We start from the raw sequence: 16,549 nt of genomic DNA on the forward strand, positions 1-16,549 counted from the left end.
CTACCCAGAGACTGCCGTCCCAGCGGATCACACACCAATCGGGCCAGGAGGACGGGGTGGAGGCCCCCGGCCAGCCCTCCCGGGCGGAACTGATGAAAGCGATCCAGGGCTCCCACACTGCGCTGGAGTGACAGATTGAGACGGTTTCAATCGACGTCAACCTGTTGAGGAAGGATCTCCGGATGGTGGCGGACAAGGTCTCTGACACCGAGGGCAATATTGAACAGCTACAAGGCGAGAATGTCTCCCTCAGGAAGACGGTCACACAACTCATGGCCACGACAGGTGCCCTGGAGCGGAGAGCCGAGGATGCGGAAGGGAGGGCACGTCACAGAAACATCAGGGTCCTTGGTGTGCCAGAACGGGCAGAGGCAGGCAACGCTGAGGGCTTCCTTGAAAACTGGATTCGTAAGCAGCTGTGTCCATGGGGCCTGTCGGAAGTCTTTGTGATCGAAAGGACCCACCGAGCACTGGTCCCCCCGCCCTGGGGCTCCTCCGTGAGCACTCATAGCCAAAATACTGAATTATCGCGACAGGGACTGTATCCTGCCGGCGGCGAGGGAAACAGCGAATCTCATCATCGAAAACAGTAGGATCTCCATATATCCGGATTATACCCAGCAAGTCCTACAGCAACGGAAGTCCTTCCTGGGGGTCAAGCAAAAGCTCAGTGAGATGCAACTGCAGTACATGCTGCTATACCCGGCTAAACTTAAGGGGCTCTCCCAGGGGAAGGTGCACTTCTTCGACTCCCCTGAGTAGGTCTGGGAAAGGCTGGAGATCAGGGGAGACGACCTCCCGCCGGGTGAACGCGGTGGCCCCCATGAGAAGTGGGGGACCCGGCCTCCGCGGAAACGCCCCAACAGGCGGCGGCACCGCTCTGAGATCACAGTTAATGAGGAGCATCGTAGAGTCACAGTGGGGGAAGATGGGGCTCTGCTTCTGGCGCCGTCGGATGCCGAGGACGGCTCGGGGGTTCCGAAGCCACATGGATCCGAAGATATCCTGGTCCCGGACACGTTGCAGGCTACAGTGAAGGACATGACTCTCACCGTTCTGGTGATTTCAGAGACCGGGGGGGCTGAGCCACCGGGAGAGACGGTACCACCTTGAGGTGCTTTTTGGACTGAATGTACTGTGTGTCAGGCTTGTGGGGCCCTTGGGACCGCTTTAGTTCCGCACTAGTGTGCAGTGACCATGCGACATACTCTTTTCTGGGGAAGGGGCGGAGGGACTACCTTTCTGTTAATAGCGTGTGTATGGAGGGGGGCGGGTGTGTGTGGTTGGGGAGCTGCCTGTGCAGAGGCTAGACCCGCCTAGTTGAGCCTGGCGTTCTTCGCACTGACAACGGGTCACGTAGGGAGTTGGGGGAAGTTTCTTTCACTGTTCTTTGAGGGTGATTGACTCGAGGGGTGAATGGGGTGGCTGTGTACGTCCTGGCACCAGCAAGGGGAGGGCAGATTAGCGTGTTTGGTTGTTGCTGACATCTTGCTCGTGGGAGGGGGTGGGGGGGATTGTTCTAAGGTGTTCGTGGAAGGGGTGGTTGGGGTTGTGGGGGGAAAAGTTGGGGGGGATTGTTGCAGGCATCAGGTGTATCACAGTTCGGGCTCAGGATTGGCAGGCCACAGGAAGTAGAGCTGTAGGCCCGGATGGGCACTGTCAACGGCCATGGGATATAAGTACTTAAGCTGGAACGTGAGGGGGCTAGGCACATGTACCAAGAGGCACAGGGTTCTATCCTTCCTCCGAAGACACGGAGTCTCAATTGCATGCCTGCAGGAGACCCATCCGGATGATGAGGGTACCCAAAAGTTAGGAAAAAAGTGGCGGGCCAAGTGTTTCATTCCTCATTTTCTACTTATGCTAGGGGGGTCCTGATTTGGGTGGCCCCTGGGGTCCCGTTCGCCGTCCAATATGTTGAGGCGGATATCAATGGCAGGTACCTGCTCCTGCGGGTGAAGCTAGATGGGAGGGATCTCTCAATACTGAATTCATACGCACCCAATGTAGACGACCCTGACTTCTTTTTGCACCTACAGGAAGTCCTTATTCCGGACCTGGAGGCCCCTCTGCTTCGGTGCAGAACTTAGGGGTCAGCGATGTGTGGCGTCTAGGTAACCCAACACAGAAGCTGTATACATGTTTTTCCCCTACTCATAACACACATAGCCGACTGGACAGGATTCTGGCTGCTAACGTTGACTCTTCTATCTCCCTAACGATTACACATCTAGCCCGTTTCTTGTCCGACCACTCTCCGGTGACATGCGTTGTACAGTTGGAGAGCCAGCCCTCCCGCCCTCGAACCTGGAGGATGCTGGTAGACCTATTGCAGGACCAAGTACGGAGGGACCATGTGGAGACCGCCCTCACTAACTACTTAGATTTCAACTAGGGGGGGGGGCATCACCTATTCTACCAAATGGGACACCCTGAAAGCGGTAATACGCGGCGAATGCACGGGCCTCACCTATGGGGTCCGGAAGCAGCTGCTTCGAGATTTACGTGAGGCAGAGGATGATCTTCTGTGCCAACAAACGCTTTCGTATCCCGATGCCATGAATCAAGAGTCGGAACAGGCAGCCCGATCGTGTAGTAAGTAAGTAAGTAAAGTAAGTAAGTCCACATTTGTAAAGCGCACAATCACCCGTAAGGGTCTCTAGGCGCTGGGGGCCGTCCGAAAGATTAAGCGAGCTATTGCCCAGAGTCACATGGTGCTGGGCTAACCTGCCGCCAGAGCAGGGATCGAACCGTGGTCCCCAGATTCCAGCGTCAGTCGCCCTGGCCGCGGCGCCACACCTCTCCCGCATGACATACTAAATCGTCTAGACAAATACACTCTTGGCCAATATCTGCAGCGTCTCCATCGAGAAGGGGACAAATCGGGCCAGCTATTGGCCTGGATTCTCAGGCGTGAGTTTACCCCGGAGAGGATAGTGGCCCTGAGGGGGCCTGCGGGAGGAATGGTACATTCAGAATCGGGCATTCTCCGAGTCCTCCAGTCCCGCCTGCAAACTGTATATGCCGCGGATCCCTCGGTTACTGAGGCCTCCTACGTCCCTTACCTCTGGGGGCTGACTCTCCGGGCCCTTCCGAAGGAGGCCGCAGAGGAATTGGATGAAGTCCTGATGCTCCGTGAGGTGAAGGCGGAGATGGCTTGGCTGCCGAGGGCTAAATCCCTGGGGAGGAATGGCTTCCCCCCTGAATTCTATCAGATATTTTGGGATACTCTTGCACGCCTCCTCTTACAAGTGTACCTTGAGGCATTTGAACGTGACACTGTTGTTTTTGCATTTCTTAAATGTACTCTTGTTTATTCTTTTGCTTTGTGCTAGCTTAGGTCATTGTTAGAATGTAGAATGTATGAGGTCATCATGCTGTGCATCATTTGTAAAGGGCAGTTCTTAACTGGATGCTGAACTTGCTGGATGGCATACTATTGAGCTCTTCGTACTATTAAAGGATACTTATTATACAATCCTGCATTATCTCTTCATTACAGACACCCTTCTGCCCAGTATGAACCAGGGCTAAATCTGTATGATCCTGATGCCGGGTGGGGATAGCTGTGACCCTGTGGCATACCGGCCCATCACCATGATAAACACGGACATGAAGATTTTGACCAAACTATTACCAACCCGGCTGGCACCGCATATGGCCCACCAGGTACACCCGGACCAATGTGGATTTATTCCTGGCCGTAACACTGCCATGAACCTAAGGGGGTTGAATCACATTATCCATGAGGTACGCAACAGGGAGGATCGGCTGGTCCTGTTGTCGATTGACCTCGCTAAGGCGTTCGACAACGTCGACTGGGGGTACCTGCTGGAGGTCCTCCGGGTGGTGGGGTTGGGCCCCAACTTCTGTTGCTGGGTCCGCATACTATACAAAGCCCCGCGGGCCAGGGTTCGGCTCGGTGCAGCATGATCAGAGTAATGGCTGGTCCATGTACGAACGGAAATGGCGCAGTGGGGTATCACAGTGGGCGACACGAGTAACGTGGTCTCATTGTACGCGGATGACGCCCTCTTTTATTTAATGACCCCGAGGGAATCGCTGCCCATGCTGCTCCGGCACTTGGACCGCTTTGGTGCGGCTTCGGGTCTGAAAATTAATTCCCTGATCTTCCCCCAGGCAGGTTACGGTACGGGCCGCTGACGGACCTGACGAACCTGGGGCTGCGCTGGGAGCAGGAGGAGTTCCGGTATCATTGGATTTAGGTAGCTCCAACATATGCACAGTTATTGGCCCGTAATATCGACTGGGTTCTTAAATCCTTACAACAGTCGGTGTCCTTCTGGAACTCCCTGCCACTCTCCCTATGGGCCGGCTAGCTGTCACAAAGATGGTGATGCTCCCCAGGATGCTCTATGTCCTTCAGAATTCTCTGTGCCCGCTCCCCCCGCAAGTCTTCTGCACACTTAACACGTTGCTTACTTCGTTACTCTGGGCGGGACAGCGTAACCAGGTTGCCCTCCATACCATTGTCCGGAGCTGGGAGGAGGGGGGCCTGGAGACGCCGAGGTTTGACTTGTACTACTATGCGGCACAGCTATTGCCGGCTGCATGGTGGCTCGCGGATGCTGATAGTTGGGAGATGGCAGAGCAGATGAGCGGGCATTACAGGTGGCATTGATGCGGGGACGGGGAGTGGACGAGGCCCTACCTTATGTGGTACGCCACACTGCAGAGATCTGGCAGCGGTTTGTGGAGAGAATATTGCAACGAGCCCCCTTTCATAGGGAGTTGCCGGTGTGGATTTTGGCCCCTATAGTTGCCATGGAAGAACACATGTCCTTTCGGGATTGGCGGGCGGGAGGCTGTGAGACCTTGGCAGACCTTTATCCCGATGAGTCCTTTGTGTCCTTTGAACAGGCCACGGAGGCCTTCGGGCTGGGAGGGGGGCAATACTTGCACTACAGGGGCCTCCAGGAGGTGGCAAGAGCGGCCTGGCCCTAGTTCCCTGAGGTGCCCCTGCTGTCCCATACCCTGAACATCCTCCTTTCTTGTGGTAGAGGGCAAAGACTGATTTCTTTGCTGTATTCAGCCATGCGACAGGATTCCACCCCGCCGGTCCCGCCCTCATGGGAGGCTTGGGAGACAGACCTTGGGGCCGCCCTGGACCCGGGGCAGCGCAAGCGTATACGAAACCTCACACGTAATGTGTCATGCAATGCTCGATTCAAACTGACATATTTCAATTTTATGCATCGTACCTATTTGACCCCGATTTCCTTGAAGCGTATTTCAGAAGACAGGGGGGACAACTGCCCCAGATGTGGGGTGGAGAGAGCGGGGTTCCGACACCTAGCCTGGGACTGCCCCTTGGTCGGGAGCTTCTGGATGGCGGTAGTGGATCGTATACATGCCGTAACCGGCCATCGGATCGACCTGACCCCGCTTCACTGCTTATTAACCTTTACTATAAACTATTGCAAATAATGTTGGTGTTGGCGAGGCGTAGGGTAGCGATCACTTGGATGGGGCGGAGGTCTCCTGAGATGTCAGCCTGGCTTAGAGATGTCAGAGTGGTCTCTGGCCGAGGAGACGCATATGCAGCGTACACGCAGGGACGAGAAACTGCAGGAAGATCTGCTCGCATGGCGAGTCATGTGTGCTACGGGGTTGTCTCACAGCGTTTCAGATGGTACAAGTGCTGAACTATTTTCTTCGGAGGGGTCGGGGTCGGATGGCGAGGGAGGAGGGAGTGGGGAGGTTAGGTCCGTTCTGGTATAGTGCTCTGCTTGTTCCTCACATACATCTCCTGTTGTCAATGTGATTTTTTTTTTCATTCCTCATGGACTCAGCCTGAACTGTGATGTCTGTACCCAATTGTGTCATAATTAGGTCATCAAACTGTCTACACGTCTTGTATTATTGATGCCAATTGTAGAGGGGAATGTTTTTACCTGTTGGAAAAATCAAAATAAAGTTTAAAAAAGAATAAAAATAATGATGCTTGCCATGGCAGATACTTCGGATGAGCTCCAATGCATGCAGGAACAAGTGTCAGACCATGAGAAAAATGTATGGATTATTTCAGGCTGTGTGAAAGGAGATGTGGACATTTGGGTCTTGACTGATGGGAGAGCGGTGTTGCCAGATGAGCTGTTGAGTCCAATGGCGAGACAAATTCATGGTGCGGTTCATTTGGGAAGAGATGCGATGGTGCGAGTTTTCAGGCAGACAAGGTACAATCCAAAGTTTTGTGCAGTGGCTGAAGCTGTGTGTCAAAGGTCTGTTACGTGTCAACAAATTAATGTTGGAAAGAGAACTGCAGTTACCATGAGTCATCTTGGGAGGCCTGGAGGGCCTTTCAACAGAATGCAAATGGATTTTATTGAGATGCCTAGATGTAATCATCTGAGGTACATCTTGGTGGTGGTGTCCGTGTTCTCACGGTGGGTGGAGGCATACCCAACACGCAGGTGCGACACACTTACCGTAGCGAAGCTATTGTTGAGGGAACTTATGCCTAGATTCAGGGTTCCGACCTCTTTGGAATCGGACAGAGGAACTCACTTCCATAGTGAGATCATCAAGATGCTTTGCATAGCACTGAACATTGATCAGAGACTCCATTGTAGTTATCGACCAGAGGCTTCTGGGATAGTGGGGCAGATCAACGGAACTTTGAAAGCTCAGATGGCGAAAGTGTGTTCATCCACGTCTCTGAAGTGGCCAGGCGCTCTGCCTTTAGTGCTAGTGAGTATGCGCAGTACCCCAGACAGGAAGACAGGTCTCTCGCCTCATGAAGTGCTGATGGGGAGGGCAATGAGGTTACCAGCAGTGCCATCGACACCCTTGCTGAGTATCACAGATGATCTGATCCTAGATTATTGGAAGGAACTCGCTGATGTCATCCGTTCTATGTCCCATCAGGTGCAGACTGCTGTGGTCCTGGCTTCAAGTGATCTCTGCCATGACCTGAGTCCGGGGGACTGGGTACTGGTTCGAGCTGCTTGGATGTTTATTGGAAAGGACGCTACCAAGTCATCCTTGTCACAAACACTGCTGTGAAGTGTGTAGGGCTGCTGAATTGGGTGCATGCTTCACACACCCGACGAGTTCCAGCACCCTTGGAAGAAACAGCTCCTCTCCCAATTGAAAATCCAGCTGAGGTGGCAGGGCCACAGGAGCGGACAAGCCAAGCTGTGAGGGTGTCTGATGAAGCTGGTTTCTCACTAGATCAAGCTGTAGAGGGTCACAACGGAAGTGAAGCTGAGATTGCCTCAGAAAGGGGAAGTGACTATGAAAGTGACCCAAAGCCAAATTCAGCTGAAGAAAACTGTGAGCAAAGTGAGCATGAAGACAGCAGGAGAACCAGCGGAGGAGGGGAGCAGTGGCCAGAAAGACAGAGGCGACTGAACCTGAGGTTGGTTTCCAAGAGGGATCTTGCTCCTGTGTCTGAGGAGTCTGAATTAGACGGAGACGAAGAAGGGCAGGCTAACGGAGGACTGAGAAGATCAAGGCGAAATAAGGTGCCTTGTCGAAGGTACGCAACTCCTGAATGGACTTACCATGTGACTGGGGCCAGGCATATTGAGATCGGGGAGGGTGAGGGAAGTGACAGTGATCAGTAACAGTCCTAACACCAAACTGGACGTGCTGTTGTTGGTGCTGGGACTTGAGATTGAAGGTGTGCTGACCATCACTGTTCCGAATACCCCAGTCTTGAGCAGAATTTGTCATCTGATTCTGAGTAGGTTGATCTTTCCTACATTTGGTCCTGAAATACCATCTCATGTGTCTATTGTTCTTCGTCTTGAACTTTTGGAATATGTGTTAGAAGCGGTTGGAACAAATCTGATCATGAACTAAAAAAACTTTTGCTGTAAATACCTTGTTGTAAATAACCTAGGTCCGAGTGGAAGAAGATGAAATTCAGGGACTTCCCATAAAGGACGGAGAAGGGTTAGGGTTCTCTATTGTTTGCTGTAAATAAGGAACTGAAATTTAAGAGGGGACTTTCAGCCTCTGTGGTGTGGTTCTAGTGCTTCAACTGGAAAGATGGAAGAAGAGACTTTTTGAACACTGTTGTCTTGAGACCATGGAGGCTCGAAACCTGAATCGTAGAGCTAGGTGCATTGTAGGCACACTTGTAGGAGGTGCGATACTCTTCATTATTCTGGAAGTTGTAGTTTCATATTTGGCACCACATAAGCAGGCAGTGGAGGTTGAGGGAACACCTACACCTACTACTCCTAGCGAAGAAGAGGTCAAGGTAGGAAACAACAGAGCTTTGCTGCTAGAGGAGAGTCGTAGATTACATGCAGATCTGTCTAGAGGTAATTTCAAGCTTGATGCGTATGCAAAGTTGTTGTATGAGTATAATGATGCAATGGATGCGAAAGATTGTTATGTGGGTATGCAATTGCTGGCTTCTGTAGATGAGGGTATTAGATACCATCACCTTCCATTGACATATGGAATTTAATGTATGTATGTGTGGGAAAAGATGGGAAAGGGTTTTGGTAAGGTTGGCAGTTGGTTTGCGGAACTTGGGAAAGGGATTCTTGGTTACATCTTGAAGTGCATAATAATAGTGGTGTGTTGCGTGATTGTGTTGTGGGGATTAATTAGAGCATACAAGTGGTACCAGTAAAGTAGATTGGAGAGGTTGGTGAGAATGCAAGAGAGACGCATGGAGAGACTGCAGGACAGTCAGTATCGAAGTTTGAAAAACATGGAATTGCTCAAGAGGGGGAAAGTGGCAACAAGCTCTGTTTGAGTCTGTTCTTCCCTAAGGGTGGAGTAGTATGTGATGACACAGGTGATCAAAGGGGGGAACTGACAGAGGGCCATGTTCCTTTGAAAAATTTGTAGGGGTGCATCATAATCCCGAGTAGTCAGCACCCACATATTTAGAGGATCTTACTAATTTAGTTTAGAGATGTAACATTAGGTTGGGGAGTAATGCAATATTAGTGATGTGTTTATTGATCATAGATTAATGTAGTGCCTTAATCCAGGCATGGCCTGTCGGGAAGGGGGAAGGGCTGAGTTCTGCGGGCCACCATGTGTCGTTTCATGGCAAGGTGCTGTTCCCGAAGATGAACCGAGCATCAGAATGGGGCTGGGGCCACTGCTGAATGACAGCAGCAGGGAGGAGAGAGGGCTCTTTTGCACTTTTCAAAGTGTGCTTGTCCCTTTGTCTGGCTGTCTTGCAAAATCCAGCCAGACATGCGCATTGTGAAACCTTTAACCCAGTTGTCAGGGCGCAGGGGAGTGCTAGGTAAGGTAGCTCCCATCAATCAGAGTGCTGCTTTGACAGCATGAGAGGAGTGCAAGGATTGGTGCCAGCACTGCATTATTCAGTTCCTTTGAAGGGGTCCAGAGTTTTGGAAGTCGGTTCAAGTAATTTAAATTTGTATTATTAATATTTATGCGCGCATTTGCGCCCCTACCCATATATTCCAGCCACCACTGGACTGTTGATCAGGATGTGATGGAAGATGGTATGAAATGTGGCTGACAGGTCCAGGAGGATGACGGCTGTAATCGGTGGGGGGGCTGCGATAAGGGCTGTCTCTGTGCTGTGGCTGGCTCGAATTCTGGATTAGGAGGGGTCCAGGAAGTTGTGGTATTCTAGGTGTTGAGTGAGTTGCTGGTTGATTGCTTTGTCAGAGGAACTTTGCTGGATACAGAAGAAGAGAGATGGGCCAGTAGTTCTTCAGTTTGGCTAGGTTGGTGGATGTTTTTTTCAGGAGAGGTTTCACTTCATCATGTTTCCAGTCCTCATGGAAGGAACCCGATTTGATGGAGGTGCTCAGGACTTTCCTGAGCTCGCTGCTGATTGTCTTGCTTTGAAGTTTAAAGACGTGATGGGGCAGGGGTCCATGGGTGCTCCTGAGTGTATGGAGGTCATGATGAAGATAGTGTCTTGTGTGGTGAGGAGTTCCCAGTGGATGAGGAGGTGTTCGGGGATAGTGTTTGTGGGTCTGAGCAGGATGATATGACAGCAGAGGGTTGGCATTCAAAGTTGTAATAGATGGCCGAGATCTTGCCAAGGAAGAAGTCAGCCAGAATGTTGCATTGATCATGGGGGGGGTGTATTGATGTTCGTGATAGCAGGAGGATTGGAGAACGCCTTCGCAATGGCAAAGAGTGCCTTCCTTTTGTTTGTGCTAGCTTTAGTGTAGGCTGCCAGAGTGTTCTTCTCAGTTGCGTTCAGGAGACAGTGGTACTGGTTGAGTGCTGTTCTGAAGGCAGTTCTGTCGTTTTGCTGATGAGCCACTTCCTTTCTAGTTGCTGACAGTTACACTTGGTAGATTGCAGATCCTAAGTGAACCCGTTGGCTCTTTTGGTTGGTCCTTTGGAATTCACTTTCTTGGTGGGAGCAATAGTGGCGGCTCATTCTGTGATCCACTGGGAGAAGTTTTTTATTGCATGTTCTGGGTCGGGTGTAGAGTTTGGGAGGTGGGAGCAAACAGTGTTGTTTTCCTTGTGTTCTGATATTTTGTTCCAGTCTCTGTGCTTGGATCTTGGGGAATGGAGTCAGAGCTGGTGAGTCTTGAGATGTTGAAGTGGAGTTGTATGGAGTGGTTGTACTTGATTATGTCGCTGACGGTAAAGATGGGATCAAGCGTTTGTCCTGCGATGTGACTAGGGTTGGTGACCAGCTGCTTGAGGCCGATGTTACTTATGCTGTCCAGGAGGTCGGTGATGTTGGCATTGCTGGGGCCTTCAAGGTAGAAGTTGACATGCCCTAGGAAGATGTAGTGTTCAGAGTGTATTGCGATCGGGGCGATGACATCCATGATGGCGCTGCAGAAGATGGGGCGTGGTCCTGGTGGTCTGTAGGCAAGGGTGCCTCTGATGGTGTCGTGTTTGATATTGAGGTGTTCCTTAATCGGGATTGGGTCATCTGGGGATGTTGTGCAGCAGATGGTGTCTTTGTAGACAATGGAGATTTCACCTCCGTATATATTAGTTTGGTCCCGGTTGGTTATTTTGTAGCCTTCAGGAATGGCGATGTCCAGTGCAGAGGCATGGTTCAGCTAGGTCTCTGTGAGGAAAATGACATCCGGCTGAGGGATGAGGTTTTGTCCCAGATCTCCTTGGCATGTTTGCAGAGTGATCGTGCGTTGAGTAACATGCACTAAAGTTTTACAGCGGTGGTCTCAGTCGCTGTGGTGAGGGGTGTCGCATTTGCTGTGTCTCTGATGTCATTGGTTGTTTCAGTGCTGAAGGTGAAGCGGCGGTGTTGACAGGAGAGCAGTCCTCTGGTGGTGCATGGAATGTGTGGCAGCAGTTGGTGTTGATGCATCTGGGGTCCAGGGCTAGGAGTTCTGCGGCATTGCAGCTTTGTGGGCTGAACGAACCAGTGGTCCTGGCATTAGGTGCGGTCTAGGCCAGGACGGGTGCAGATGGGCTTGCCTTTTGTTTGCCTTTGAGCACGGGTGGCACAGCCATGAAGCCGCCTCCATAAATAGTCTTGTAGGTGGGATGAGCTGGCAGGCAGGCAGGAGGGTGGGGACTGGAAGCTTGAAACTGGCGGGAAAATAGGTGACAACCCAATAATATAGGCACAAAGGACAACAAAACTACTACATAATTTGAAATCCTAATAAAAGTAAGAGAAAAAAATACACAAATATGCTAGACACAATAGCAGGCATGGTTCCCACAGTGGGATCAAACCAGGGGCCTCAAAGACTGCGTTGCAGTCACCCAATCAGGATAGCCAAGTCAACTGACACAGAGGCAGTGGTGGAGCAGTGAACAAGACCAAGGACGTTAAAATTTCCTTGATTCATGGTTTGCAAGACAGTAGTACATTCCAAGAATTTAGTATTTCCTACGGTTGGATAGAGAGCAGTGGCGTAACGAAAGTTGAGGGGGCCCCCCTGCCAGGTACACAGAGGGGCCCACACTCCGGATTTAATGTGGTGCTCTCATGCATGAGTTCTGTGATGAGGGGGCCCTCTGCAGTTCGGGCCCCCCCCCACACCACGGGCCCCGCGTTCGCCTGTGTTATACCAATGGTAGAGACATGCCCAATTGAGGAGAGAGGTTGGAATAGAGTTTCATAACTTAATGAGAATAGCACAAGGGGAAAAGCTAAGACTTTCAGTCTTACAGACACCACATCAGCTGAAAGGGAATGTCTTGCAAGAAACCCATTTGTTGTCTTTGGAGACATGGTGGCTTCTATCTTGATCCGATCTGATCCAGTTTATTGGACAAGCTAAGACTGAAAACAAAAGTGCATGGATACAAACTAGCTCCTCATGTGGGGTTTTCACTTATGAGCCCAGAATCAGAAAGCGCGAGGTTTTGGAAAAAAGGGTGTTGCAGTAGTCTAATTAGCTTATGACCACAGGCTGAATTATTTTCTGCTACTTTTGAGTCGGAAGAGAGGGAAGAATTGTCTTCAGGGGTTCAAACAACGGTACACACATAGATCTTCAGAAACAGTTCAAATGCAGCAGCTGAGGCAGAAGCTCTGCCCTGGTCTGCTACCATTGATAGACTGACAGATACCATGACCATAACAGGTGTGGTGCTCTGTGATAGGCGAAATCCAGATTAGTAGATATCTGGAAGTTGATTGCCCTCAATGGACATTGGATTGAAGAGATTGAGCCAAAAGTATTGATCTTATATACATGATCAGGGAGGGGCTCGGGTAAAGAGAAGAACAAAGATGTCTGCAATCTATGTAGAAGTAAATTAAATAAATCATTAGGAAAATCAGCTTGGCAATGCTTTATCTTTGTCATTTCCTGGCTCTTAAGTGGTAATCATAAATTGATTGAAGTTTGTTTACTGAACTCCCAGAAATCAACTGAGGCAGGGGTGTTGGAAGTTTCTCACTATTTGGCTCCCATAAATGTTTTTTGATCAGTGTTAAGAGAAAAGTGTCAGATAGGCAGAGTATGGCTTCATGTCTTTGTGGGACCATGCCCTGAATATGTAAGTCTTCATCGGAACATAGTTTCCTAGGGATGTTGATAACATATGAAGGCCAAGTGCATATTTGTTAATTAATACGGTTACCAAGGAGGTGGTTGATAAGCACATCAAGAAATATTTAGGAGCAGATTTACAAGCCCTGTGCGCCACTTTTGCACTGCCGTTGCGTCACTTCTGTGACGCAGCGGTGGCGTAAAGCTAGCGCCATGCTGCGACGGATTTACAACGTGACTCAACTAGGGAGATGCATCACGTTGTAAAGCCCTGCGCCACATTAAACCTGCGTCAGGTTTCATGTATGCAGGGTGGGCGTTCGCCGGAAAAAGCCTTGGAGAAGTGACGCAGTGAAATCTGCAAGATTTCACTCAGTCACTTTTCCGACGCCCCTGCATCAAAACCATGCGCCTGCTTGAAGCAGGTGTAAGGTGTAATGTAGCATGTTAGGTATGGGAAGCCCCTGAGCATTGCTGGAGTTGTGTTACGCTTGCGACATGACTCCAGCAATGCGCCACCCTTACTGCATCAGATGCGTCATGCATCTGTTTATCCTTGCGCCACGATGCACCGCATTGTAAATGTGGCACATCTGTGGTGGCGCAAGGGTAAACTTGTGTGACGCATCTTACCTGGCGCATGCCTGCTGATATGCAGGGATGCGCCAGTCCTTGTAAATCTGCCCCACTCTTTTTGAGGATACTGAGGAATTCTCAGTTATGGAATTCACTAAAAGCAGTAACTTGGGACCCGTCTATGTTGAAGCAACTATTCTGAAGAAGAATAGAGACCACCTTTGAAGTACTACATATGATATCCCAATTCCCAAAAATATCATGACAATTTCTTGCACTCTGCGGTCAATTGAGATTTATAGCACTCAATACGATTGACTAATAAAGAGTGAGAGTGGGATTTTATGAGAGAAGGTTTCAGCCTAGCAGGCTGCTGGAAACTAAAATTGAACAACAACAGGCTTTGACTCAGCGGTTAATGTGTAGTAGAATGAGTGCTGATGCCCAAAGCTCTGCTTAGAAACCCGCGGCTGGTGCTTTAAAATCTTGGTGAACTGAATACCAAGACTGCATACTTTTTAAAATGACCTCATGGCTCTTCTGTCCACCAGCAGATACTCCCTACCCCTTTATCGCATTCTTGCAGGTTCCTGCTGTCTTTCTTTGTGACAGTTTGTTCTGTCTTTCTCGTCCTACTTCATACTCCTTTGAGGTTTTTTATGCTCTTTTGCTCTCAGTAAATGTTTGATGAGGACAAGTAAGTGCAGGTCCCCAAAAACGAGTACCGGTGACTTCCACCAACAACCACAAGATCAAATTAAGCACTGGGTAATTGATACGTTCCAGCTATTAACAATGATAGAGGCTTAAAAAGGTTTGAGGAACAGTATAAACTGAAGAGGTTCCACTGATTTTATCAACAACTGTGCACTGGTAAGAAAGGTAGATTTGGGCCATATACTGGAAAGTGTCTGCAATGCACAGAATACATCTTGTACGTCATATAACTAAGGAGAAAGGGACTGGGTAGGGCAAGTAAGAAGTTGAGCTAGAGTGACGGTCATTATGAAACCTTGCAAAGATCTGTAAGAGTGCAGTTCGATTGATGTGCGGCAGGAATTTTAACAAGATGCTAGGTGGATTAATGCCAGAAATGTAGCCTTGTTGATTGATTCGGTGCAAAAAAAATAAAGCATTTGAATTGCTGGGCTGGGAGTTTCTGAGTCGATCCCTGTTGGAAAGAGGAATGGGGATAGGTTTCCTGGAATTAATAATGGGAAACTTTGCACCCCATGTCTTTTTATCAAGACTGCTTCAATTTAGGAAAGCTTAGAAATAAAGGGGTCCCAGACTGGGAATAGATTTAGAATCATAAAAAAGGTTCAATTTCAAAATAAGTGAATATACAAGAAATTTATCTCAGTAGTATGGTTGTTTTTATTCACAACATACCAAAAACTGCAAATGCTGTTTTCCCCAAGAGAAACCCTTGTGACGTATCGTGATTCGATCCGAAGCGTCTACCGGAAGACCCGTATACCTGTGGGGCTTCCATTTTCCTTTGCCGATGCTGTTTTCCATTGAGCGCGAGGACCCACCGTTTCCACACTTTGATGTCATGTCCGTGAATTAACTTTAAGGAACCCTGCCCACCCCATCCCTCGTCCTGATGAAGACCCGTTTCGTAAGGGGTACTGTCCCTACCACCTCAAGGGTCGAAACGTAGACAATACCCACCACAAGACCAGCTTCTGGCCAAAAGCGGGATTAATTCAGCTACATCAGAAGACTGTTTTTCATGTGATTTTCTCTGACTTGTTGAAGCAGCTTAATGTGGCCCCTGGAAGGGGAGCCATTTGAAATAATTTATGATTATATATAGAATGAAATGCAATTCTATTTCTGATTGTTTGATTAATGAAGTTTTCCTGCACTAAATCACAGATTTCCTTCACAACACCAGCACTTCCCCACTCCCCTTCCCTGTTGCGCGCGTGGGCACAAACATGGTACAAATAACCAATGAATGTAATTGATTGATCACTGCACAACCAATAGTAGGTTTTTGGTATGTTGTGAATAAAAACAACCATACTACTGAGATACATTTCTTGTATATTCACTTATTTTGAAATTGAACCATTTTTTATGATTCTAAATCTATTCCCAGTCTGGGACCCCTTTATTTCTAACGCTCAACTACCCAGGTCCCTTTGACTAATATTGGGTCAACCCTTTCTTACAAACTCAATATAGGAAAGGCACATCACTTGAAAGAACACTGAGGGGTCCATTAGAATGGTGGGTGGACTTAGTCCGCCCGACATCCCATCGGTGATTGGGACCGCCTGCCATAAGGGCGGGGGTCCCGTGGGGGGTATTAGGATGCGCCCGCCACCGTGGCGGGCGCATCCTGCATGTTTAGCATTGTGGCGGGCAGTGCACTCAGCACCCCCCGCCACAATGCTAAACATGCATGTAACACATTTACATAAACAAAGCGGATTGCACCGCGATGTGCCTGCCGCTTTGTTTATGTAAATGCAGGGGGGGACCACAGGTACCCCCCAAGTGCACCCCCCGTCCCTTCTTCACTTCGGGGGCCCGCAGGGGGCCCCCGATGCCGCCACGGAAAGGCATCTGACACAGCCCATCGTAATGTGGCTGGCGGTGTCTAATAGACACCGCCACCATATTAAACCTTTTCTCCCCCGGCCGCAAAAAGAGGCAGACGGTCTTTCTGTCCACCGCAGTCCCCCCGTCATACTAATATAGCGGGGGGCATTCAGGAGAGGATGGCGGGCGATTTGCCCCAGCCAGGCCGGCGATGGCTACCGCCAGCCTGGCGGGGGCAATCCGCCCGCCATTCTAATGGGCCCCCTAATCTCAATGCATTCATCATCCACAAACCAGCTACTTCTTCCGTCAAATATTGACGTTATACTTTTCTTCATGCTTTTCTTTGAAATTCTACAGTACTGCTCTCATTTAGGCTTTATTGATGCTATAGAAATGCAACATATATAAATACATACATATGCATACAGTCCAGAAAAATTTCACGCATGTATGCTAGAAATGATGCATTGGCTGAAGGGCAACTCCCTACAATTCAA

The sequence above is a fragment of the Lissotriton helveticus genome, chromosome 1_1, assembly GCF_964261635.1.
Source record: "Lissotriton helveticus chromosome 1_1, aLisHel1.1, whole genome shotgun sequence".
Taxonomy (NCBI): domain Eukaryota; kingdom Metazoa; phylum Chordata; class Amphibia; order Caudata; family Salamandridae; genus Lissotriton; species Lissotriton helveticus.